Genomic DNA, 26,063 nt, shown 5'->3' on the forward strand with positions numbered 1-26,063 from the left:
ATCCCAATAAAAGTTGCAAATTGCGAGTTCTGCCTTTGAAAGGTCATCAAGATGTATTATAAGGATTCTGAATGAATCCCCAGGATGCATAATTAAGCAATCAAATACATTGTATTATCCATTTCCATAAATTACCATCTGAATTATAATACTGTGCTCAGTCAGTGTGTCACAGAGGAAAATGGAAGATCAAGAGACCCACTCACCAATCAAAATCCTTCACTTTCCTCAGGGCAGTCCTTTCTGTAAGGTTAATATGACATTAACATTGATGGACTCATGTTTTTACTTATTCTAGCTGATCACAAATATTCTTCTGTTACATGTCATAGCCTGTCAGTGGAATTTGCTTCTGTTCTACACTCATATGTGCTCAGTTTTTCTTACACTCATATTTTGGGTTCCACTCAATGAGGGGGAAAAAAAGGCTGAAGCAGTTTCCACCATAGCTTTACTGCTTAATATAAAAATTCTTATTCCTACTTGCAGTTTCCATTATCCATGCAGTTTCATCTACAAATACAAAAATAACTTTGGCAAGGCAGCAGCATTAGCCATAAGTTTTATGTCAGTCTTTATATTCAGAACTGTAAAAAATGTTTATTATATGTAATTGTTATATTTCTGATGCCTGATTTCCCAGAGTATAATAGGTTTCAATAAAGATCATGACCTTTTTTGCCTGCAGAATCTTCCCTTGTGTCATACCATTCATGAAAGGAAAATTGACAAAAAGGATAGATGTGGAATGAAATCTGTGTCTGCTCACACTATAAAATAGTTCTGAATGTAAAACAGTAAGAATGATCATGGTGTGCCATCCACATGGCAACATAGAAACATAACCTGTCACATTTTTGGATATAGCTATAGTTTTCTGCAATGATTGTACATTCCTAATTATTACATATAACGTGCCTATGATAATTTTAACAGAAATGAGAGGCAACAAGAAACAGTAAATAACAATCATGTCTTCAAACAGACTGTTATAAAAAGAATATAATTTACTTTTAAAAAGATGCAGGAGTCCACTTCATGTTTTGAAATCACATACTTTTTCCCTCCTAATTCCTTGATATAATGGTAATATGAGTTCTAGAGGGTCTCTTCCTCTTCTACTGGTAATTAATTTGAAGAAGGTGTATGTTTATGCCTGTTGAGGAAACAAGGACAGTGTCAGTTCAGTATCCCTGTGACTTACAGACAGCCCTCCAGCTCATTCATGGCAGCAAGGCTGGTTGAAGGAACTTCTTGTTGAACTGCCAACTGCATGGCTGGGTCCCACAGCCTCTGCTTTATCCCACAGCTTCTCACTCCAGCCACAGACCTCGATTCTCTGCCCCCCCCAAATATACCTGTTGCAGTCAACTTCACTTGTTGCAGGCAAGCCACTGCTTAATTCCTGACAGATAAATTTGTTTGGACTGGCTTTAGACAAGGGATAATTCAATCAGGAGACTGTATTTATTGAAGAAGCCACCAGCTGCTCATTAGTCATCTGAGATAGTAAAGCTGCAGTGTGGTTAGCCAGTTAACTGAGATCTGGTTTTCTAATGAGAGGACATATTTTGCTGCCTATTCAAAGGAGCAGTGCCCTTATGTAGTTGAGTTAGTTTTTAAACAGAAATGAGCTGGAGACAATTTTTGCTTTTCTGCCTTACAGAACAGACAGAAGTAAAAGTATGAAATTATATAGGGAAAATGGAGCAATTATTTAACTTTAATTTTATATTCCTATTAGTTTTCTTCTAAAAAGACAGTCAAATAATATTACCAGCCCACATTTATGGAAGTACAAGTAGTAACAATAGAATATAAGCAATAAAGTAATAATGAAGTCTTTATTTGAAAAAAAAATACAATAAATTCTACATTACTGGAGAAGAAAAGTTTGAAGGGGAAACCTAAAAACAACCTATGAGGAGTTTATCAAAAAGATGGAGCCAGGCTGTTCTGTTGTGTATGGTGGTAGGACAAGTGACAAGAGACACAAATTGAAACAAGAGATTCAGACTGAATATAAGGAAAAACATTTTAATCGTAATGACAGCCATGCAGTAGAGCAAGTTGCCCAGAGAGGCTGTGCAGCCTCCAGCTTGGAATTTACAAGACTCAACTGGATAAAGCCCTGAGCAGCCGGGTCTGATCTCGTAGCTCACCCTGCCTTGAGCAGGAGGACACACTAGAGACCTTCCACCTTGGTATGATCCTATGAAAGGGCAGTGAAGATTAAAGAAGGTGTACACATCTTCCAAGTTTATTGCTATTTAACCTGAACATATATCAACATAGGCAATTTCTTGCAGAAGATGTGGCAACGCAGACTTTGGGAAAGCTTTCTTTCTTGAAAAAGAAAAATGTGGTAATTCAATGAAAATATGTCAGATTTTTTGCCTATACTTGTCCTCACAAAGTGTTTTTTTATTATTTTAGCTAAATACTTGAAAAATATATTCATTGCCCTGTTTATGAAGATAATGCCATGCTTAATTTCAATGATATTGTATTTTCTTCTCTAAAGGGAACTACAAGACAAAGAAATGAAGTCCTATATTAATATCTGAGATACATGCGGCTGGAACACCAGCAATAAAAATAGTTGTGAGGTAATCTTGAAATGTCCAAGCACCGAGCCTCTATTTGTGATTATTTTTCATTCTAAGGCATAACAAATGTGAAACAAATAGTGCAATTACTCACTACATGCAGTCTTTTTAGAAGATCTCTAGTACAGGGACAGAAGCTGGAAAAAAGTTAATGAAAAAAGAGTAGTTGTTCTTTATTGCTCAATTATTTTATTGTTCAACAACACACTGTAGTAAAACAAGATTAACAAGAAAAAATACAGTGCTTCTTTTGTTATTCAGTTTGATTATTAGTTAGCTGAAATAATAAAAGTATAGCACATTCAGTTACACTGTAAGGTGGCAATTCCAATGCTATGATAAAGATGGATGATGATAATGAATAACATTACTGAATATTTTTCTTTTTAAAGAACTTTAGTCTTTGTAAGTATATCATCAATACTGATTTGAAGCTCTTTGCAGCACAGTAGCCCTCGACCAGTTTGGATACTGCACATCTTAGTTGTAGGTCAAGTGGAATTTAGGCCATCCTCAAAGCTGAAAATAACTTTGCTGACAACAAATTCTATGAAACTAGGTCGAGATCCTGAAAACCTCCTAAACTACACAGGAGGCAAGATTTGGAGAGAGATGTAATATCTTTTATTAGACCAACTGACAGAGTCAGAAAATAAAGACACAATGCCTTTAAGCATAGAGTCCTTTCTCCAGATACAATGCACATCTTCATTGGCTTTCATGTCTGTACCAAGAAAAATTTAGGACCTGGGTTTAACCTCTGAGAACCTTGATATCAAGGGGCTTCAAGAGACAAGCTGCCGTCTAGTGGCATATTGTTATATGAGTCAGTCTGCTATCCCACTCATGAGAGAAAGGGGATAGCTGTCAATGCCAGTCCAATCATTTCAGGAAATAAGCTCCTAAATTTTCCTTCAAGGCAATTAGATCTTATTACGTGCTCCCCAATAGTTAACATGCAACAATTTTGTCCTGGCTTTGGGGCATGCTGCATTGCTCGTTTGCTTGTCTAAATCAAGCCCAGAACAACCGTGCCAGAATGGAATCACAGAATCACAGACTGGTTGAGGTTGGAAGGCATCTCTGAAGGTCAGCTGGTCCAACCACTCTGCTCAAGCAGGGTCAGCTACAGCCAGTTGCCCAGGACCATGTTCAGATGGCTTTTGAATATCTCCAAGGAGGGAGACTCCACAACCTCTCTGAGCAACCTGTGCCCTCACAGTAAAAAAGTCGGTTTACAAACTGCTGCATTATGGTGCTGTTAATAAATAAGGTGGAATTTCCCAGAGCACTTTATTAACAGTTTATTATTTTTGAAACACATTAGTTGGACCAGAGAACAGTCAAGGAATACTTCTTAAGAGAAACATGTAACTGTAAACAAAGGCAAATAAATACAAGTATTTAGACTAACTCTGCACTATGCAAAGGAAAAACTCAGAATAAAAACTATTTATGAGATGCTATTTCTCTTTTTGGTGTTAGCCATTCTAGGTGTTAGTTAAAGACTGTGTCCTCAACAGGGCAACATTTGCTTGCTCACAAGAAAAACTCATCACATTTATCAAAAGGTGGTGGAAAGCAAAGAAAACTGAAGTCAAATATGCAAAATGCTCCTCAGAACTCAGATACTACTATAATCTAACTTTTTTGTATCTTTCTCAAAACAGCAACTGAAAAGCAGGCCTTCATGCAATTTCCGATATTATATCTTATTTCTCTTGACAGCAAAAGATCCTAAACTGATCCATTTGCAATTTACTTTGATGCTTCACATAACATTTTGTCTTAACAAGGAAGTTAATTTGCAACAGCTGTGTGCTGACTAGTTTGGACAACGGTCAGAATTAATAGAAACTGCATTCTGAACATCTTGAAAAACACCTCTTTGTAAGTATTTATTTTTTTACTTGAACGATTTTCTTTTCTTTTTGAAGAAGTGTTGCATGCATCTTTGAGGAAAAATTGCTGCTATATGAGATAAATAGGTGCTGTCTTAGTAATCAAAGCAGATAACATCTCCAGTGGACATGAAACAGTGTTCTGATACTTGGAGATGCACATACACAAACACCAACATGAATACAACCAACAGCACCTCTGACAGAATGGTCCCTTTTCCAGCAAGTCCCCAGATGGCTCCGATGGGAACAAAAAACCCCACTGCATTTCGGTCTGCTAGGCATTCTGCAGCACCAGGAAAATCCCAAGATAAACTGGGACAGGGAGGCCCCAGTACCGCAGGATGGGATGGAGACTGCAAAAATGATTTTAAAAATCTGACAAAAGACACTAGAGAGCACAGGTTTTGTTTAAAGACGAAACAAAAGACAAAATAAATTTTAAAAAAAAAAAAAAAAAAAAAAGACAAACCACAAAAAACAGGAAGGAGTGGTGTTGATCCCCACTGTACCACAAGCACTACTGAGGGTCATGTGAGCTCCCTGCTGCCAGGTAATGGCACATACAGAAGAGGTTTCCTAGCTATAAGCAGTCCCTAAAGAGCCTCTTCAATACTAGTCTCAAAACAATCCATATATCTTCCATGGAAGCACATCCTTTTAAACCTGGATCTCCTAAAGCAATGCATGGGGGAACTGAATATTTGCTAGGGTTCCCATAGCTCTCTTCAACGCAGCACCACATCCATATGAACAGTATGCCAAGCTCTGTGCTTCATTCATGCTGCATTTACATACACACAGAATTATTCTGTACATTCACATACTATAATACAGATGCCTTCTACAGAGGGAAGTTCCTTGTCAGTTTATGTTGACATTTCCTGTAAATTACATTGTCAAGCTCCCCACAATGACAGCTGAATAGCTTCAATAGTTCCATGTCCTACTTTTTTTGACCTGCACTGGCACTGCTTTAACCTACAAATTTCATTACTTAAGATGACTGCTGTCTTCCTCAGGAGAAAAAAGTGAGATCCATGTACACTCCCCTGCATAGCTAGAATAACTTGGTGTTGCTCTCTTCCCAATTTAAGTTTTCTGCATTTCTTTCCTAGTTTCCTGTGATAATGGCACCACATAATAGAGCAGGAAACCACTTCATTTCACTCACTGCTCTTCCTTAGCACTCTTGGATTAGGATTTCTTTTGACTACTTTAATTACTGTATTATTTCCTTGATGCAGTAATCTGAAGACAAATTAACAAAAGTTTATACATTGTGAAAAATATTAAGTGCACGAGCCACATAACTAGTATTTTGTTGTAGCCAGGAAGCTTTACATTTTTCTGTCTAAACTACTTGGTTTAATAATTTTTTTTTAATATTTACTTTATAAATAAATACATAACTGTTCATTTTCTGCTGAAATCTTATAAAAAGCAAATAGTGCTATCACCTCTTATACACAGATGTCATTTTACAGAGAGCCCTGTGAGATTTGCTGTCACCAGTATTTTTGAGTGAAAGGGAAACAGTTTCATTCTGTGAAGTTATTTAGGTTGATGTCTGATGCTGCAGGAAGGAAGGATCTGTGTTATATCCACTAACAAACTTCTTAGCAAGGAGAAAGAAGGAGAGCACAAACAGGGCAATGACAGTATGTTGTGGGTATTTATTGGGATTTGATTTATCCCTCAGAGTACAAAAGCCTTATAATGTCTAAGTGTGATAGTGTGATGGAAATTGAGAAAGCAATTTTATCTCCAGCATTGAGGATACAAACACAAGAAAGTTTATAGGTCAGATCTATGTATTCTTACTCTTTTTCTTGGCAGTGTTTCAGTCCACATTGTAGCACAACTAAAGCATACTCTCTTTAAGACTTGTGAAAATCATCTACTTAACACGGTGATGAAACCAATCATCATTACTCAGTAAGAGAAAAATTATATAGGCAAAGCACTTGCTGCTAACACAAAAATATTGATCAGCATTGACAGTGACAAAATATTGACATAAGTCATTCATTTCTTGGCCATTTGCTCCAAATGAGTGACAGATCTGAATTCCTTCATATTGTGATAACCCATGGCTTCTAGACTACTACCTTCAAGTATCATTCTCATAAGAGCATGGAGAATTTCTCAGAACTCTCCATTTTGGAATTAATAATAATAAAACACTTCAAAGCAGTAACCATCATACCATGAGGTATGCTATTCTTTGTTTACAGATAGCAAAAACACCTTTACTCAAGTTTAGAAGTCAGTAAAAAAGGGTCTCAAACTCCTATTCAGAAGCATAAGAATATTGACTTATGCTTCAGATTGATAAACTGCTATTCCCCACTCACGGACGTGAATCATTTGGCATGACAAATTTTATCATAAAGAAAAGAAAGAAACATAAGTGGATTAATAGACAATGTCTACTTCTGAAGTCTGTCTATAATAGCTTTGCAATCCTCTTCTCTAGCTTTCCGTCGAGGCTCTTGCAAGGCCTACACGTTGTTCTCCTGCAGTAACACCATGTACCCAAGGTGGGATTTTTAAGCTGTGGGGTTCTGACACCTTTTCAGCCAGGTGGAAAAGCCTGTCTGAAACTGCCACCTCCTCCACACACCTTTTCGGCTCTGACAGCCACCCTTCCCAGCCGCTCCTGCCCTCACTAGCTGCTCCACCGCTCCTTGTGCTTGTGGCCAGAGCTACAGCCCGCCGCTCCTGTGCTTCCAGCTCTTCCGCTGGGACACGTGTGCAGTCCTCTTGTCTCCTGGAGAACCTTAAACACACTCCTGTTTCTCTGATCATTCCACACAATTCAGGTTTACATCTCAGACTTCAGACAGCCAAATGAGATGGATGCAAAGTAACGGGTCAGGTCCAAGATCACTCTGGGAAATCCAGCCACGAGGTGAGGAAACAGGGCTGGGCACTGGAGTGCCCAGTAACAGCTGGGATGGGGGACCCTGGGTTGAGCCAAAACGGGTCTCTTGGGATCTTGGGCCCTTGGGCCCTTGGGCAGGGGTGGGGGAGGCCCCAGGGGAGGTTGGGCAGGGCCAGGAAGGCCTACTGCTGCCCTCGGGGCCCTGACAATACTTTCTTCCTTTCTTAGGGCTACGGTTTTAGAATCCCAGGGTTGCAGGCTGCTAAGACAGGGGTCGCCAGTAACTTCAAGAACTTTTAAACATAACTAGCATGCCCAGTCTTTCATTTGTTATGGTAAATTGTGTAATTGTAAACTTTTCACTAATTTAGCACACATCCCTTTTTAAACAGAAACAGCTACCAAAAAAAAAAAAACCCCAAATCCCAGAAGAACCCTAACATCTATAAAATAAACATGTTTCATGATTGCCCACTGGAACTCTTCATTTACCTCTCATTCTCTCCACCATATGTCAACAACAGAGCTTGTACTGGGCTCCAAACCCCTCCTTTGGGAAGGCAAGAGAGATTCATATCCCTTTTAGACTTCAACCATCAGGCCTATCCTAATCACTGCAAAAACATTTTTTTCTTTACTATTCATGGCATATTTCATATTCTGAAATGGTAAGAGTTTTATCTTGGGTATTGTTCCCTCAACATAATAATACCATGGGGCTTAACTGTCTATAGAATTATCCCAGATGGACAGGTTTTTAGGATGTAAAATTTATAAAGGCATCAAATATATTACCATATGCATTTTCTTCTGCAACATTCCGTGTTCTAAAGTCACAGAATTCAGCATGCACTGAATATTCTCATTTTTCACAGAAACCTGTAAGAATATGCAGCTGTTAGGAATTTTGTGAACTATGTGAGAAAGGTCTCAGGCCTCAATTCACAAGGAATTTCTGTGCTGTTATAGCTAACTTTTAAGCATCTGACTAGGAATTAAATCCTTAAACCCCATACTTAGGCATTTTGGCTCTATATTCGGTGAGTGAAAAATGAGGAAAGTCTCAGCAATCCTCCTAATACCTAGACACAAAGACAGAGGTGTGTCTGAAATCCCCCTCTCCTTTAGACTGGTCTTATTTCTGTGTTAGGGATTCACAGCCTGGACCCGTTCCTGCACTTGGCTGCCTTTGGATCTTTCTTTTGGGTAATACAGCTGCTTCATGCTTTTACTTTTAAAACACAGAGAAGTCTTCTCTTCAGCTTGAGGAGGAATAAGACCGCATCTCTCATCTCGCAGAGAAGTACTGCAGCCAACAAGCTGAGAGCTCTCATTATCCCCCAGCAAATTTGTGTCACCATGTAGCTCACAATGCAAGACTGATAGAACCAGAAGAAGAAGACTAAGAGTGAGGTTTGGTAGTGAGGGCTTGCAATTGCTTTTTATGCTATTATCACTAGTTCTGAACAGCCTGGGATTAAAGAGTCATTTGTCACTGAACTCTCTGCTTTATCAATACTAAAAAGCCTATACTGTATCAATTTCAATATCCTGATTGACTTTCAAACTGCTTAATGTAAATTTCTCTTAATTGCCATAATAAATACCTTTCTGTCAGTGGGTAGATGTTATTCTACTTCTGACGTTTTAGAATTTTAGAGTACCACTGCTACTGAGATCTTCATTAAATCCTTCATATGATTTCCTAATCATTTAAAAGACACCTCTCAAAGCCTGGGCTGGAGCTCTATGTCAAAAATGCTACATTTTTATTTGCTGATGAAATTTCAGGCTATCCATCTGCTTGAAAACTTGTGTAATCTCTGTCACTGATTTCAGCAAATATTGCTGAAAAATGTGATCTTTCATCACTGCTTTATATTTGAAGATTTGAGTTTTTCAATAACTAATTTTCCACCTACAAAACATGATCTGCCACTATCAGAGTAACTTGAAAAGCATATCTATTTCTCATGGTGTAAATCTATACCATAAATACCTTTTTTCTTGAAATCTTCACAGAAATATGATAGTGTCTCTTTTTGCACTCCATCAGTATAGATTATGAAAATGAGTTTTCTTCATGATTTATGCATTCATCTATTTGTCAATAAATCATTTGAGAAACTAAGATCAGTCAAGAGTCATTGGAACTAATACTTTCAAAGATCAATTCAATAAAAAGAATAATCTTAGAAAATCAGAAATATAACCTGTAATTAAGTCACTTGACAACAATCTATAAATTATCTTGAGCACCATGCTTACCAAGTATATTCTTGATAGTTGATAAGATGGTATTTCAATATATATTTCTTAGCATGTAAGAATATTCCAATAGAGGTAAATCATTTACAAAGCTATTCGAAGCAAATATAAGTACAACATAATTGCAGGCAAAATTTTAATACAGAAGATGGAAGAAAAAGACAGTGAGTTTAGATGATAGCAGCTAGGAAAACAAAAATCTTTACTGCAGGTCTTCTCTTTGCCATAGAAAGAGAAATGAATTGAATGCATCACACTTGAGTCTCAGGCATCTTTGCGTCAAAAAGCCTAACACTGTCACCACATCTCAATTCTCTCACTGCAACAAAACCACTGGATGTTGAACTGCAAATAGATGCAATTACCCTGGTGAATGTGTCCAATTTTCTGTACCAGCTTTCATTCAAGATGAACAGAAGATTCACTCAGTCTCAACAAGCTACAAAGGAGGTCTGCAATATGACAGAAAACAATAAAAATACATTCAGAACAAGACAGTGATTTCTGTGGAGGAAGAAGTGTAAAAGCTTGCACACAACTAAAGAGCATAAAGGTTACCAAAGACTTCTCAGAATACATTAAAAGAAACTTCAGTGAGAACACAAAAGTAGAAGCCAAACCCCAGTGGAACTTAATACATGTTTCTTTCAGTTCTTAATGAATATTAATGGAAGAGAGGAATACAAGTCTTTGACATTAGAATATTTTCAGAGTGTTGAAAGACTTTGTTTGAAAGTAAAATTATTTATTCACTAAAGAGTTGATCCTGGACCCACTGAACTTATTGTTAAAATTACCTTGGTCTCCATGGGTATGCCCTGCAAGTAATCAACAACAATTTTGATAGCACTAAGTTAAAAGGGCAAATAAAAAGAAATATAAAAATACCAAAAATGAAATTAAATCAAGGGTTTGATGGATTACTCTGTAGTGAAATGTTTTGGTTTTTTTTAAGAAACAGACAAAAAAATCCCCACAATAGGTCTGACAGCCCAACAATTTTACCAGGGTTTGAACATGGAAGTACATGTCCAGATAACTGTGTGGAAACCAAGGCTGTTGTCCAGTCTCGTCTTACAAAAGTTGTCTCATGGACTTCAGTGGAAATGTTCACTAGCGGGAATAAGAGACTAATGACATAGTAACACTAATCAAGCCTCATAGCCCCAAACTGGGATAGGGAAACATTCCTGAAATACGATTCATACCATTCATCATGAATGTCCAAGTTGCCACTGTAATTAGCAGAAAGCTGCTTACAAATGTGGCCTGATGTCTTTCATGACTAAATCTGTTGAATCCCTTCCTCCTCTCTCTTTTCATCCTTCCAGGTGCAGACCTCACAGAGTGGACATGTTCTCAGGTACTCCTACCATTTCCTTCTAACAACTCTCATCCCAGCAACACTTAACTGGGGCTAGCCAGCTATCTCTCCAAGCAGTTGTGATGCCTCTCTCCTCATCAATTTTACCAATCAGTAATCACAGTAAATTCAAGTCATTGTCTGGTTTAAGACTCTATTCACCATCCTTGAAAGATCAGACACCAGCTAATGCAAGTCATGAACTTCAAAGCCCTCACACAGCAAGTTGGCTGGGATATTCAACATATGTGCCCATCTTACAGCTTGGAATTGTTCTATTGGACTACTCTTTGACATAGAGGATGTCCCTGGTTAACTGCTGGAATGACTGAGCCATGAGAAGACAAGGACTTGTTCTCTACATCCTCTTTTGATTCCAGATTCCAGACTAGAAGACACCTAGCCCTCCTTGTGGCTTGAGTTCCACCTGAAACACCAATAAACCTGACAGCAACTTCGAAAGAGCTTGTTGGAGTCCTAATTAAAAAAACAAAGTTCTCTGCACTTTATATCCAAAGGACTACCATTGTGCTTGTACTAGAGCAGTGCATGTTGAATGGAAATTCACTGTCTCGTACAGCACCAGATAAATCATGCATACCAACCTGGTGCCAATATTTGAGGGGCAAAATTGCAGTTTAAAATAAAAAGTTCTTTAAAGAGCTAGGGAACCTACAGGGCAGTGCATCACTCTTCCTGGTGAGTAACTCTGTCCTTTTCACTATCTATTTCCCGTAGAATTAAATTCTTCTCTCTCAAATGAAGCAGCTTAATCACAGCTTAATAAAGAGCCAGAATTTCCTCATGAGAACAGTTGTGCCTACCCTCTGGCTCTTATCTTCTTTTTCAAACCTTTCCAGAAGCCCACATCAAATCATTGGTTATCAAATAAGAATAAATTCTGCTTCCAGGCAGGCAACTCACAGCTCTGCATTCCTTTACCTATGAAGTGATTGGTTTATTAGAGATCCACCTGCATGACAGATAACCCTAAGTCACAGCACAGAAGTACTCACACCAGTTTTGTCCTGTTCCCTCCCCCAGATCCTCATTTCCATCTGATAAAAGTGGAATCATCTGTCTTAAAATTGGCTATGACAGTATTTCCAGGATAGAAGTGAGGCCATCCTTGTATAAACATTTGGGCACTGATTCCTGTTGCCATCATCAGTACAAACAGGGACCACACCACCAGTGTAAACCCAGTCTAAGGCACTGTACCCTGGCACTGGTTCAAAGACAAATGTTCTACATTTATCAGACAATTATACTCCTATCAAAATCCAGATGGAAACAAAATATGAGACCAAAATTCCTTGCCATGCCTCATGGTAAATTGTGGGTTGTCAGAGATTACTTTGGGTTTCCTACTAAATGTGAATTTAGTGGATTCTGATGGATTCTGATGGATTCTGATGTGCCACTACACCCTGAAGAAGAGTGTGCCTGGGAGGGTAGCTGTCAATCAAAGTTTGGAGGAAAGGGGAGGGGAGGACAGGGAAGAAAAACTTCTGAGAGATTTGGTTTGATCACAAGGCAAAAAATATGAAGTCTAGATGTCAGTAAACCAATGACTCTCTCCTGACTAGATGTGGTTGAAGATGAACAAAAGTAAGTGGTGAGCATATAAGTGAGGAAGGAGATGAGGAATTGTAACTTCTGATACATACAACTGCCTTTAAAATGTAGCTATCACAGGGCACACACATTTGCCCCTTTCCTCTCTCTGCCTGTCCACCTACCCTAACTGTCAGTAGAAAAGGCTGAACAACATCTTTCTGATCTTCATATGCCTGATGCATGACAAAGTCTCTAAAAACTATTTAAACAAACAAACAAGCAAAAACAACAACTGACCTTCCAATCTCGTTCCCTGGGAACACCAAACCAATTCCCTTTAGAAGTCTTCAGCCATACATACTCTCTAGCAAAGCCAGGCAGCTTTGTCTCTCACTTGTGAATCTCACTCTTCCCATGCTAGAAAAGTCCTCAAACCACACTTAAGGAACAGTCATGAAACACAGATGCTGGTATCTTTGAATTTCTGTGTTTACAGCAGTCACCAATCACCATCCCTAAGATTATGACCAGCCAATGCACAGTGTTTAAATGCATTTCATCCTCTGTCAGCTCTCATCCTCACTTATTGGGTCTAGCAGGTAGTATCTGACAGACCCTATAAGGAAGACGAGAACCACATGAGGAAAACAGAATAACAGATCAGAATGACCATACAGCCTCAGGTGTCTCCCAGTTCAGTCCATTAATGAGAAAAGGGTCTCAGAAGAGATTTTGATGTGCTGAAATAAAGAGGCCTTAAACCAGAAGAACTGGAGAATGGAACAGACCACATCTGCACCGAGTAAGACTGCTCCTATTCCAGTGACAGGTAGAAGACACACAAGGAGATAGAAAGCGCAGAGTCATAAGGCTCGGGCAATTCCATCTCCCTTGGGACAGCAAAAGGTTTTAATTTATTACTGTGGAGCAATGAGATCCTAGAAAGCTCAAACTATTCAAACTGGCCATGGGAATGAAGACCTCAATCAGAAGAAATTCACAAAAAGTAGATCAATGTAAATCTCTTTACGTCACTTCTGTGACATATTGGAGGTTTTTTTTTTTTATTTTATTCCTTTTTTTTTTTCTTTGCATAAGCCTAGAATTGACCTTTCTAGCAACTTTTCATTCCACACTTTTCTGGCACAGCAGCCGTAAGTCCTGCCTCGCTATCACTATCAAGATTTTTTCTCACACACTTTAGTTGTTTTGGTTTTGATAATAAAAAAAATCTTGCACTGACTAAATGATTTTCACAGATACATGTTTTCTAGGGAGGAAAATGTATCTGACCATTTCATATAGGGAGGCATATGCCTTTGTTGGTTTGCCCCAATCTATAAACTAATGCATACTTGCATATCCATGAAAAAAATCCATTAGAATTAGCAGAAAGTACAGTAATGATTGCTAAACAACAGAAAATGTCGCTATCCAAATAGAAATTATATTAATTATAGTGGTAGAACAGAGGTACCTCATAGGAAATCTATATACTCAATACAATATTAGTCACCAGTCCATATGATTCAAATTACAGGTCAAAATTTGTAAAGCTTATGTGGCTATTCAAATCATCACAAAGAGAAACATTTTTAACATGAAATGCCTTTGCCCACAGTCAATCAACCACCTGAAACTCTACAACAGCTATCGCTTACTGAATTACATAAGAACACTATAAATCAAACCTGCAAATGATAAGGAACTGCCAAGAGAAGCATAAAATAAATATAACATCTAACTGTCTCCATTACAGAACAGTGCAGGAAGCAAACAGAAGCAAGCATGACAAAATGCATACAATGTAGAAAAAGACTCCTTTCATACTATCTCCCCTAAAGTGACAGCTTCTTCACTGAAAATCCCAAGAACACCTGGAACAGAAAAGGTGTGACGATAATATTTACTACCACATTTTTCACAAAAGCCAGCATTTCTAAGTCTCACATACAGAACACATCTAATGAATCACTGGGACTAGAAAGAAATAGGAAAAGAAAGCACTGAATGTTTGTAATCTGTATCACTGGTTCCAATCACACATTTTATCAATTCAAATTCCTGGATTAGATAAAACCTGAGGAAGTATATATAAATTCTGTATAACACACAAAAGCACACTCTACTACTTGCTTTGCAATACCTGGTTGGCTGTGATAAAGGAGTTCAGTGTCAGCAAGTGCAAATCGCATCTTTTTTATAGCAAGTTATAAAAATGCATGTTGCAAGCAGCCTCTCCCCTCACAGGCTACAGATATCATCCTAGTGCAATTTGTCTATTTGTGCAATTTTGCTAGTGTTGGCAGTAAACCACAAATGTCTCTTATGAAAAAAACCACCAAAACCTCAATCGGTGTTTCTCCTGTGAGAATAAAAGCTGATTAATCTTTGGTGCCAAGGAGTCAGCAGTTCAGTGATGCTAAGCATTAATGCAAGCTGTTTACTTTCAAAATCTTTACTGACTATTGAACTGTCATAGACCTGTCTTTCCCTTCACTAGATAGTTCAGAATTTTCTTCACACTTTTGATCCTTTGAAACATTAAATATGAAGATGCCCAGCTGACCTTTGGTTTAGAAGAAACCCACAACATGAGACAGTGAGGAGAGATTTGACAAAGGATATGGACACAAATCCTCTCGGGTGCAGGCAACAGTGTTTTCACAAAGAGAAGCAATAACTGCGGCCAATTCAGTTACAGTTATTTAATGTAATGTAATTCTCTGCACCATACAATCACCGCGGTCTTGTTAATTTAAGCTCCTTCCTTTTGATACCAGGCATCATTACCTAAGTTGTTCCTATATGCTGTCGGGCAAGGACCTTTGCAAGTAGGTGTTTCTGTGATTTCCTCCTTTCCTTTTCGGAGGGTTGAAATTATTCACAGATCCTCCTGGTGAACTAGGAGGGTAAACTGAGCCTAGAGCTCCAGAAAAAGGAGATTTCCCTCTTGAGTTTTCCTGCTTATCAGCGGCAATGCCCTCAGACTATTTTGAGCTTTATTCCCAAATTGAGACAGATGAGCTTTTCTTATGCAGATGAGGAATCCAGACAACAGAAGGTATTTATACTTATGACCGATTTGCTTCACAGGGAAGACATGGCGAGAGGTGTCATTCACCATCTGAGCCCCTTCTAAACTCTTCTCAGCTGCAGTGAGGGACCTTTAATCGCATTTGCAAAATGGTTAGCAAGGTGGCAGAGGCTGTCTGGCTCAGAGCTTGTTCTCCCCTTCTATTCCCCATAAGTCTGACATGTAGTTCTGCTCTTTGCTAGCAAAAAGGAGAGTGTCCCTGGATTGCAGTTATCCAGTTATAACACTGATGTGAAATATCAACTGTGGGAACATCTAATACCTACACTTGCTAATACAACTACCCCCTCCTTTTTTGGAGCAGGGAAAAGTATATCCTGGCCTTTGAAAAGAACTAAGAAAGGGTGCTTTGTAAGTCAATGAAACTTAATCTACACTGGAATTTTAATAAACAGACAGGAATTCAGTTTGATGTTCTTTGTCTGATTCAGTTTATCTAATGTCTTTTGGAAACTATAATTGTAACAGACAAAGATGATATTCTTGCTTCCCTTTTAAGAAATGAATCAGTTTTAATGCAGGTGTTCAGAGTTAGATTAGCTCAGCACTTGCATAAAAAAAAGTATTTCCTCAAATATCAATGAAAAATAAAGGCAAAGAAAAGTATACACTTTACTGAAGGGCTGAACATAAAACCATAGGATTATGGGTCTAATAGGTAGATAACTGCCTAACCCTTGCCAGCGCTGGCAGCTCAGAATACTCCTACCTTCATCTTCTCTGCCTATATCCCCTTGAGCATCCGCTTCTACAGGGTATATGATCAGAAAAACAGAGCGCGCCCTGCAAATGAAGATAGAAAATCTCACTTAGCACTCCAGGGTAGAGAGGGGCCTCCAGCCCATAAGATTTGCATGAAATAAGAAGGCAATTAGTGTAATATCTATTTTAAAAGTATTAATTCCAGAAGACCTGATTGCTCTCTATAAATACATCCAGGAATATATATCAGGAAAGGAGAATAGCTATTTAAAATAAAGAACAAGTGTCCAGAATACATGGGTATGAATTAACACTGTATAATTTTAGGATGGAAATAAGAGAAAAAATTAAACAGCATTAGAGGTGGGAGACTGGACAGGAGACAGTCAAGTCTGAGTGCAAATAAAATTCAGACTCAAAAAGGTGACATTTATGAAAAGCATTATAATCTGTGCTTACTAACTGTAGCAGGGGAGTGGATTTACAATCTAGAAGGTTTCTGCTGGCTATGTTTTCTACACACACTCTGACATTATAGCAGTCTCAAGCAGAACTAAATACTGTAGTTGTACTGTATTTTTTCTTATATTCTTCATGCATATATGGTGGCCATACTCCGTTACAAACACAATTCTGCTTCCAATTGCTTTAAATCAAACTAATTGTCCAAGTAAATATAATTTTCTTTAATATTATCCATTTACTTTTTTCTAAATGGAAGGAAAAAAAAGTTTTTAACACTAATTCTAGAAGAGAATAAGGACTACTGTCATCACTGAAGGTTCTTCATTTTTTCAAGGACGGATTTACAGTAGTTCTAATAATGGCATGGGACTTGAATAGAAACTTGAAACATAACCAGAGTTTAATTCTGGAATAAGAGAAATACCTTTTACACTAGAACTTCTTAGAGAACTCATAAAATCTCAGAACTTTCCAATTACGTATCTTGTTTTCCCAAGGCCATAGAGCTGTCTAATGCTATAGGAAACCATTGCATCCAACTCAGTCTCTGGGCAGGAGATAAATTAAGGTCTTTATCTATCATCCACGCAATGCCATTGAAAGCTTACTGAATTTAATGACAGGACTTTTAAGTCCATACTTTTTTCACTGAACCATAACAGCTGAATTCACATAAAACTTCTTCACAGACTTAGACTTGGCCATTTTACTCTAAGAATGGAGCAAACAATATATTCCTTGTTTCAGGAATGAAAGAATCAAGAGGCTGCATATGCAGTTCACATTTGAGCTCTAAGAGAGCCTTGTCTAACCAGGCACAAAGTAGTCCCATACACACCACCTCCTATCCAAGTTCCACCAATCCATATTTGGGACTCTTCTGTAAACATTCGTTAGGGGTTATGAGTTTTTTTGATGAGTAAAATGTTCCATTAAGAGGATAAAATTGCTGTTACAGAAATGATGAGCTGGGAAGCCATGAGTGGTTCAAGAGGCAAAGGGCACAAACTGAAGCATGGGAGGTGCTGTCTGAACATCAAGAAACATTTTGTTACCAGGAAAATGACTGAGGACTGGCACAGGTTGCCCAAAGAGTTTGTGGAGTTACTCATTGGAGAGACCATCTGGACATGGTCCTGGGCAACCAGGTCTGGGTGACCCTGCTTCAGCAGGGGAATTGGACCAGGTGACCTCCAGAGGTCCCTTCCAACGTCAACCATCCTGTGATTCTGTTACACACAGTTTTGCTTTTTAAAAATCCTATGATAGGAAATTTTGGGGAAGTAAGAGAGAAAGGAAGAAAAAAAATGAGATCATATTCTTCCTGTTGGAAAGACAAATATTCAGGAAATATGATAGTTAAGAATAACTGTCCAAACCAACTTTTCAGTACTTTCTATACCCACATACTGTTGTGCTTTTTTCACAGGGGGCTCCTGCCTAAGGTACAGGCTAGCCATTGATCATTTAAGGAATGGTGGTTATAAGGAAATGAGGCGGTTCTTCTAGGCACCCCAACTTCATTAAACATAGGCACTGGAGACTGACAACATCAAATATTAGTAAGTTAATTTCCAAGGATCAGCAGATTTGATTTATTAAACAATTATCAGCTATCACCCATCCATTTTTTCTCTCCAATTATTTAATATGAAAGTTGATTTCTTATCAAAACTTCCACTTTCACCAAGTTTCTTCACTGTTCTTTGTGAAATAATTAGCAAAACTCTTTTAGACTTGAAGGATAAGTATTGGGACACACACAGAGGTTAAGCAGTTTTATTAACTGATTTATCATTTTGGTTTTAAAGATATGAGAAATCCTGAATTAACTAAACAGAAAAAGTTAATGTGCAAAGTTAACCATATTATCAGTTTAATGTGCATGTAATATTTTAAATTACTTCTTTAGCCAAAAAAACCCCACATGAGATTAAAATTAGTATCTTAGCAAAATAGCATCAAGCAAATAAAATTATTGGTTAGAGAAATGATGTAGTAAGGTTTTTAAAGATTATTTTTAATAAAACTTTAACCAGCACTGCCTAGAGATTGTTTGCAATCTTGTGTGCTGTTCTGTAGGCTATTCTCAGTGCTCCCCAAAACAATGATAATGAACTGAAACAATTCCACTTCATTTTATGCTCAAACATACACAGCCTGGAAAAATGTAAACATATATCTGTCTAAACCCTCAGGAACACAGTAAATAATTTAAGCCTCTGTTCCCAACCCTCTTCTTTTTAAAAAAATCAGTTTTTCCCTTCAAAGTACTTTTATTGACTGACTTTTCATTTTAATATTCTGCATGTGCAGAAATGGTTTCTCTACATTAGTGAGCAGATTGTATCTCGAAAGCAAGTTAAACGGCATTAGCAACGTTTTCTTCAAAGTGATACATATCAAAATACCTTCTTCTTTTTCAAGAATAGTTTAAAAACTGATGTTTTCTTTAATTGAAATTATGTTATACTTTGTTTTACACCATGTATGCCTCTCCGGTCATGCAAATACTGGGTTAGTTTCCTGTTTTCTAATATTAATATTGACAGGAAGTAACCAGCTGTAGCACAGGACTTTTAAGATTTAAAATCTCTTCTCTAGTCAGTGCCAAGTATAAAAAGAATTTATCACTCTTTGACATATTTATAAGTTAAGTTTTGCCACACATTTTACTTAAATGAAAAATGCAAGGCATTGCGCTTCTGGTGCCTTGATAACTTCATTCTGCGGCTGTATTGTTAGTTTGTTTTGCAGGTGTGATGGCGTTTAAAAGATGAAGCCAATAAGATAAGCCTGGGAGCTTATTTTCTCCACATTTATAACTTTAACTGCCACTTTACCTGAAAGTATTAGAGCAGACAGTTCATTACTACCTGAAAAGGGGTACTACATTGTATGTGAGGAGGTCATCTGAAACTGATGACTTTTAAAGGTCATACACAAAATGAATTTTGCTTTGCTGAAAGTCTCTCTCCTTGGCACAGTAAAAATCTTATTTTAACAGCAGCTGTAAATGTTTAAGTAGAAATCAGAGATTTCAGCTGCCTTTACCTACTTTCACTCTGCCATGAATTTACTTTTGATCCAATTGGGAAAATACTGGATGACGGTGGTGTTAAAAGTTTCTTTTCTCTGGATCATCATTTGAGTGATGAATCGATAGTTTCTATGATTTTGTTTCATTTTTACTGTTCATTTTCATAAATCTCTTGTTACATGTATTCTTTGATAATGGAAAATAATTTTTTTCCTTAATTCTGTAACAATGAGGAGCTTAAAGCCTGCAGGATTTGTGGATGTTGCAGACTCAAAAATGGACAGATAGGCTGCAAAATAACACAATAAGGGACGTTTTCTTAGTGTGTAACTTCAGCAATTTCCCCCATTTTCTTCTATCTAAGGCTATGTGAAATTTATGGAATGTCCAATCACACCTGACATTCAAGAAAACACATACAGTCTCCTTCTTTCCTTCCCTCATGGCCACATACATTCACACATTTTTGTTTCAGTGGATTCCAGAGCTTGAACCCTTCCCATCTAATAACGGTACTTAACTAAAATGCCTTAATTAGCGACTGTTGGTCCTCAGCTCCCTCTATAGTTGGTAGAGAAAGACTGGCACTTTCAGAGCATGATTCACATTTTTTCCGTTATCTTCCTCACTCCTTTTTCAAGACCAGTTACATAGCACAAATCTGGGCCAACAAATAGGTGCTGGTTAGACCTGGACCACCAAGTCAGGAGGGAGAAAATGTTCTTACATATTCATGTGCTATCTTGACAGCACACACAACATAACATACAAAATCAAATCAACTTTAACCTGTTCCAGGGATGCTAAATGCAGCATCTGTACTTTAGATACCTGCCAATGGTGGGAAAGGAGACAGAAAGGGCAAAGGACAGTTTAATCTAACTAAGGAATGTACTTCAGGTCCTACACGATGCATGCAGAATTTTAGACAAGCAAAAAAGCAGCCCAGCCTGCTGAAGGGTGAGTATGATGAATCATAAACCAGGAATGGCAGCACCTAAAGAGTCATGTTTGCACTTGCACTCACCCGTTATGTTTAAGAGGCAGTATGCATTCAATGACATAAATGTAGGTTCCTGGGGCTGGGGTGTAGGGTGAATTTGAGCAATTTACAACGCCAAAAGCCTTGGGACAGTGGATGATGTTTGATCTCTGTGACAGTGCAAAATTGGCTGCTATAAGAAGCTGGTGGAATGGTCAAGAAGCCAGAACAGCCAGAGAACCAGTTCCCAAGCAGCTCTGAAACCCAGAGGAGCATGTCTGGATCAAGACTACTCCTCAGCATATCATACAGACAGTGTAGTGTGGCAGGTCTCAGGTGTTACATACGGACACAGATTTCTTCAAAAACATCCAAAAAAGCTTCTGCCTGGTCTGTATGATCAACTAGGAATCATCCAAGTGGATGTCATCCCACTTTGGAGCATCTGGATGCTGCATGTCCTTTACTGGTAGGCTCTGCCTGAGCACAGTTGCCCAGCCTGCTTTGCAGTTTGGTTTGACTCGCGCCTTTCACTCGTTGTTGTGTTTGCCAGTTCCCTTCCTTACCCTCCTGGACTATGTTGGCTGCACCTGACCAAGAACTGGCACCTCTGTCCCTTTCCAAGTGTTGCAATAAACCTGTTCATGTTCTGCCAGCCCATCTCACTTAGAGGCTAAAACACAGCGTCCCTACAGACTACCTTGCTGACCCTGCATTGGACAGATTTCACTACGGATTCTCTGAGGGGGAGGTGATATTACCAAATGTCTAAGGTGCCTACCTCCATACCAGTCATGCCAAAGGCAGGTAGCTAATGCACATTGCCCCCGTGACAAAACCCTATGGAGATTGTCACTGAAATTTGAGTGATTTTTGAGCATTTCTCCCTCCCTGCATTAAGAGAAGTTTTGGCAAAGGACAGATGTGACTGCCACAACCTACCAGATATTTGGACCTATGAAATGCTAAGGTTTTGGGTAACTTTAAAGCTGAACTGGTTTCTACAGGTCACGAAGTGCCAAATAGCTGGATTCCATCAGCTTCCACTGTGTGGGTTTGCCTATATAGGGTTAGAATATTACAGCTTCAAAGCAGAAGTGTCAAAATCTCTCTCAGATGTTCATATAATGATTTGAAAGTGAGACAAAGAAGAATTATAAACTTCTGGAGAATGCATTATCTTATTCCATTTCCACTGACATTTCTAAACAAGTGTTTGTATAAGCTTTCAGTATGTGCACAAAATTGAATTAAGAAAAATTTTTTGCGTACTTTATTCATGCAATATATACTCTGTACCATGGACAAAGTAGAAACTGGAGTCAAAATAAGAATTCATCTTTAATGCCAAAAACTCTGCCTAAGGAAACTAACAGATCCTTCATCTTAACAACACCAAAACTCTTTGTTTCCAAGTACCTCTGATCAAAGTTCTGCAGCTTGTACAGAAATAAGTTAAAGACAGAGGCAAAATCTCTTGGTCTCTGTCAATTCAAACAGCTGGAAAGAAAAAATATGCAATTTTTCTTTTCTCCTGCTAAGTCCAGAAAAATAGGACACACAGCCAACATTATAGCCACCACATAAAGAATTAGCTGAAGGAGGTCTTATGACACATGACCAAAAAAAAGAGTATTGAACTATCTTAGCATAAAATTGATAGGCCCTAAAGGAGTTGAAAGGTGATGTTCCATTGAAAGGTGATGATCCATTGCATGACAGCATTTAGTCACATTAGCAGAGGAATATTTACCCCACAGTATGTGGAACAGGTCTATATGGACAGACATGTGTCTATCTAAAAAATCGTCTCTCAGAACAAACCCACCATTAAGAGTGATGTCTGAAGACAGTGTCAGGGCTTTAGAATTGGTTGCTTACAGTATTGCATGGCTAACTTTTTGCTGAGCACATCATTAACATGTGAAGAACTTTACCGCTGCATAAACAGAAAGTGGGTTCTTATTCCACACCTGAAATCAGAAGATCATATTCAAAATACAATCTTATATCTTTCTTTTTCACTCAAACCAGCACTCAGTGATCAAAATCAACACCCAAGGACAAGAGCAAATTAGAAGCTACTTAGTTCACTACCTTGGGAATCTGTCATAGCTGCTAGTCAAAAATTACTTTAAAAGTTTCAGGAATACAATGATCATACTGCATTCCATGTAACAAACTTTTCAGTCTCAATTCCTAATTTCCCCTTTCCTCTCCTTTTTGAGCAAAAAGGAGTGTCTGAGAATTGTGACAGGCTTATGTTGACTTAAGCTGTTTAAGCCTATTGTTTCTTGAAATAATTTCTGACAGTGACACAGTGTAAGAAACCAGGATAACAGAGACTTTGATGGAGGATTCACTTCTTACTTTTAGAATGCAAACTCTACTTTATGAACCAATCTATTGTCTAGTCATATACAAACAATGTTATGTTAGTTATGTCCATGTGCAATTGCAAAAACATACATCTTTTGCCAAAAGTCCCATCAGTTTTCTGGCCAAAGGTTACTACAGTAAGGTTGAACTGTCTGAAGCATGGCCAGTCTTGGTCATAGTCTTGGTCTCTATTTTCCTTTCAATTGATTAGTAAGGCACTTCACTATATTAAATCAAAATACCTCTATCTCACCTTCAGACTAACCATGACATTGCACTGTTGCTCTCAAGCAATAGAATTTTGGGGAATATGTGATGTGACACAAGACTTGCTTCTTTGATGTATTAAGTAGCACCTAATAGCCAAGAACTACACAGATAATTTAAATACAAACCCTTAAGACACAGAATCAGCTGAAATGCTTGTCCATAATTCCCTCTGAATGAGTGCTTGCTTTGTTCTGCATACTGTTTGTGAAACAAGGGGAAAGACATTCTGAAGAGAATAAGAATATGACAACAATATCCTGTGGCATATTTCCTGTGATTAGGGAATTCAGGCTATTACACAAAATACCTAGCAGCTTGACAGATACAAAGAAAAAAGATGGTGCAAGTGGGGGTATGCCAATACCACCGTAGGTTAATTCTTCTTCAACTTGCATGGTTTAGATATTTAGATTCACCTCATTGACTATGCTTAATATTGACAACATTTCAATAATATTGAGTGGGACTTAACTGCTGGATTTGGTGTTTAAAAACGAAAAGATCATTACTTGTTGTCTTGGAAACCCGGTAGTTTTATTGTTGAATTTTCTGTTTACTGTTATTTAAGCTCCAAGTCATTCAAATAAAATATGAGTTTAGATTGACCTTTGTATCCTGTTTTGAATTTTGGAAGTAAATTTGCTCAAGTTTTCAATATAATTGAAGAACACAACAGTGGTAAAATAAAAAACTCACTTGACTGAAGTTGTTCTATAATTATGCTCCTGTTTCCCTGGCTCCCACCTTCCCAGCTCTCAGCAGCAAGCTGTTCTGAAACACCCAGACTCTACAACCCAAATACCATCAGCTTCCCCATTCTCTTCCAGGTAAACTATTTACCAACAGCTTCACATTCCACTTCTATTTTTTTCATGTGTAAGAGGGGAAATACTGCTGACAAATGTATAGTTTGGGTCAACACATTTTTGATAAAGACAGCATAGAATTATTCAAAAATTTCTGAGACTGCAGTAATTTCTAACAAGCAAACCCTTTAATATCAAGATCTCAGTGTACTGAAAAGGCAGAAAATCAACAGTTCAATGGGTATGGGATTTCCAGTGGCATAAAAGGAGCAAGAGCTACTTTGCCAGCTGTCTGAACAGGACAGAAAAGTTGCTGGAAAGCTTGGCATACCAGCTCTGTCTTCTCTACCAAGCTCCTGAGACAATTAGGAGTGTTCAGGGAAGAGAGAGGAAAATACTACATTATAAATCTAGACAGAGTATTTAAGGAATGGAAATACTGTGTGGGGTTTTTTTACTTTCATGTAGAAGATAAAGGATATTCCTGTGAGAGAGAAAAAATGAAGTAAAAACAGAAATAGAGCTAGAACCACAAATAGCCTTTTAGATATAAATTGATTGCTGCTGTGATTAAGTGGAGAAAACACTCCTGCCATGAAAAGCATGGGTTTTGCTACTGTGGGAGAATTTAAATGGAGCTGTTGACCTTGCATATAGGGCTGGTTTTGAACCTGAATCATAGTTGATGGGGGAACCCTCAGGGTGGGAAGTGAGGTGGTGAAACTGTCTGAGAGAATCTCAGCTATGCTCAAGCCTGAATCTTAATTCACCAACCCCTTACAATGTCAAACCTCTTATCCCTTGCACCACCGATGACTGTGAAAACACTCAGAAGCCACCCTAGAGTAAAGAGCCACAGAAGAGCCAGTCCTCCCAAGCAGCCACGGACCTTGTGGGAACTCATCAGCACATTTCAGGAGTCACTTTCCACAAACTTAGTTTTCCCTTATGACTTCCAAGACAAGCTGCCAAACAGCTCCTAGTTGCCTTGAAGAGCTGTAACTCTGGCAGTGGTATTGCCCTCGCTAGTAACAGGATATAAGCTTTGTACTGAGCTTGCAAAGCCTCAGAACCAAGGCTTATCCAGCCTGCTTTGTGTGAACTTTATTTTACTGCTGTGACAGCAATTTCTCTAGCTGGCCAGTTGTCTGTACGTAATGTGCTTTACTTCTGTTTATCTGTGTATAGTACAACCATAGTTCTAAATGCATAGCAGCAACAAAGATTTATTCTATGTAGAATGAGATATTTATGACTAACATAATAGAATCACAGAATCATAGAACGTTTTGGGTTGGAATTGGCCTTCAAAGACCATCTAGTCCAACCCCCCTGCCAGGGACAGGGACACCTTTCACTAGACCAGGTTGCTCAAAGCAAGCCCCATCTAGCCTGACCTTGGACACTTCCAGGGATGGGGCAGCCACAGCTTCTCTGGGCAACCTGTTCCAGTGTCTCACCACCCACATTGTAAAAAAATTCTTCCTTGTGTCCAGTCTAAACCTACCCTCCTTCAGTTTAAAACTGTTGCCTGTTGTCCAGTCACTACAGGCCCTGGTAAAAAGTCCCTCTCTGTCTTTCTTATAAGTCCCCTTTATATATTGAAAGGCTGCAATAAGGTGTCCCCAGAGCCTTCTCTTCTCTGGGCTGAACAACCCCAACTCTCTCAGCCTTTCTTCACAGGAGAGGTGTTGCAGCCCTCCAATCATTTTTGTGGCCTCCTCTGGACCTGCT

General features: G+C 38.4%; 1 long non-coding RNA gene across 1 annotated transcript in view; it reads right to left on the reverse strand.

Annotated features, from left to right (window-relative positions):
• Positions 1-9,228: 9,228 nt before the first annotated feature.
• LOC138689908 (uncharacterized) overlaps positions 9,229-26,063 on the reverse strand; it is a 53,452-nt gene continuing 36,617 nt past the window's right edge. The window contains exon 3 of the long non-coding RNA XR_011328702.1: positions 9,229-10,117. This is a non-coding gene — a long non-coding RNA (uncharacterized lncRNA). The remainder of the gene's footprint in view (positions 10,118-26,063) is intronic.

The sequence above is a fragment of the Haliaeetus albicilla genome, chromosome 18 (assembly GCF_947461875.1).
Source record: "Haliaeetus albicilla chromosome 18, bHalAlb1.1, whole genome shotgun sequence".
NCBI classification, from domain to species: Eukaryota; Metazoa; Chordata; class Aves; order Accipitriformes; family Accipitridae; genus Haliaeetus; species Haliaeetus albicilla.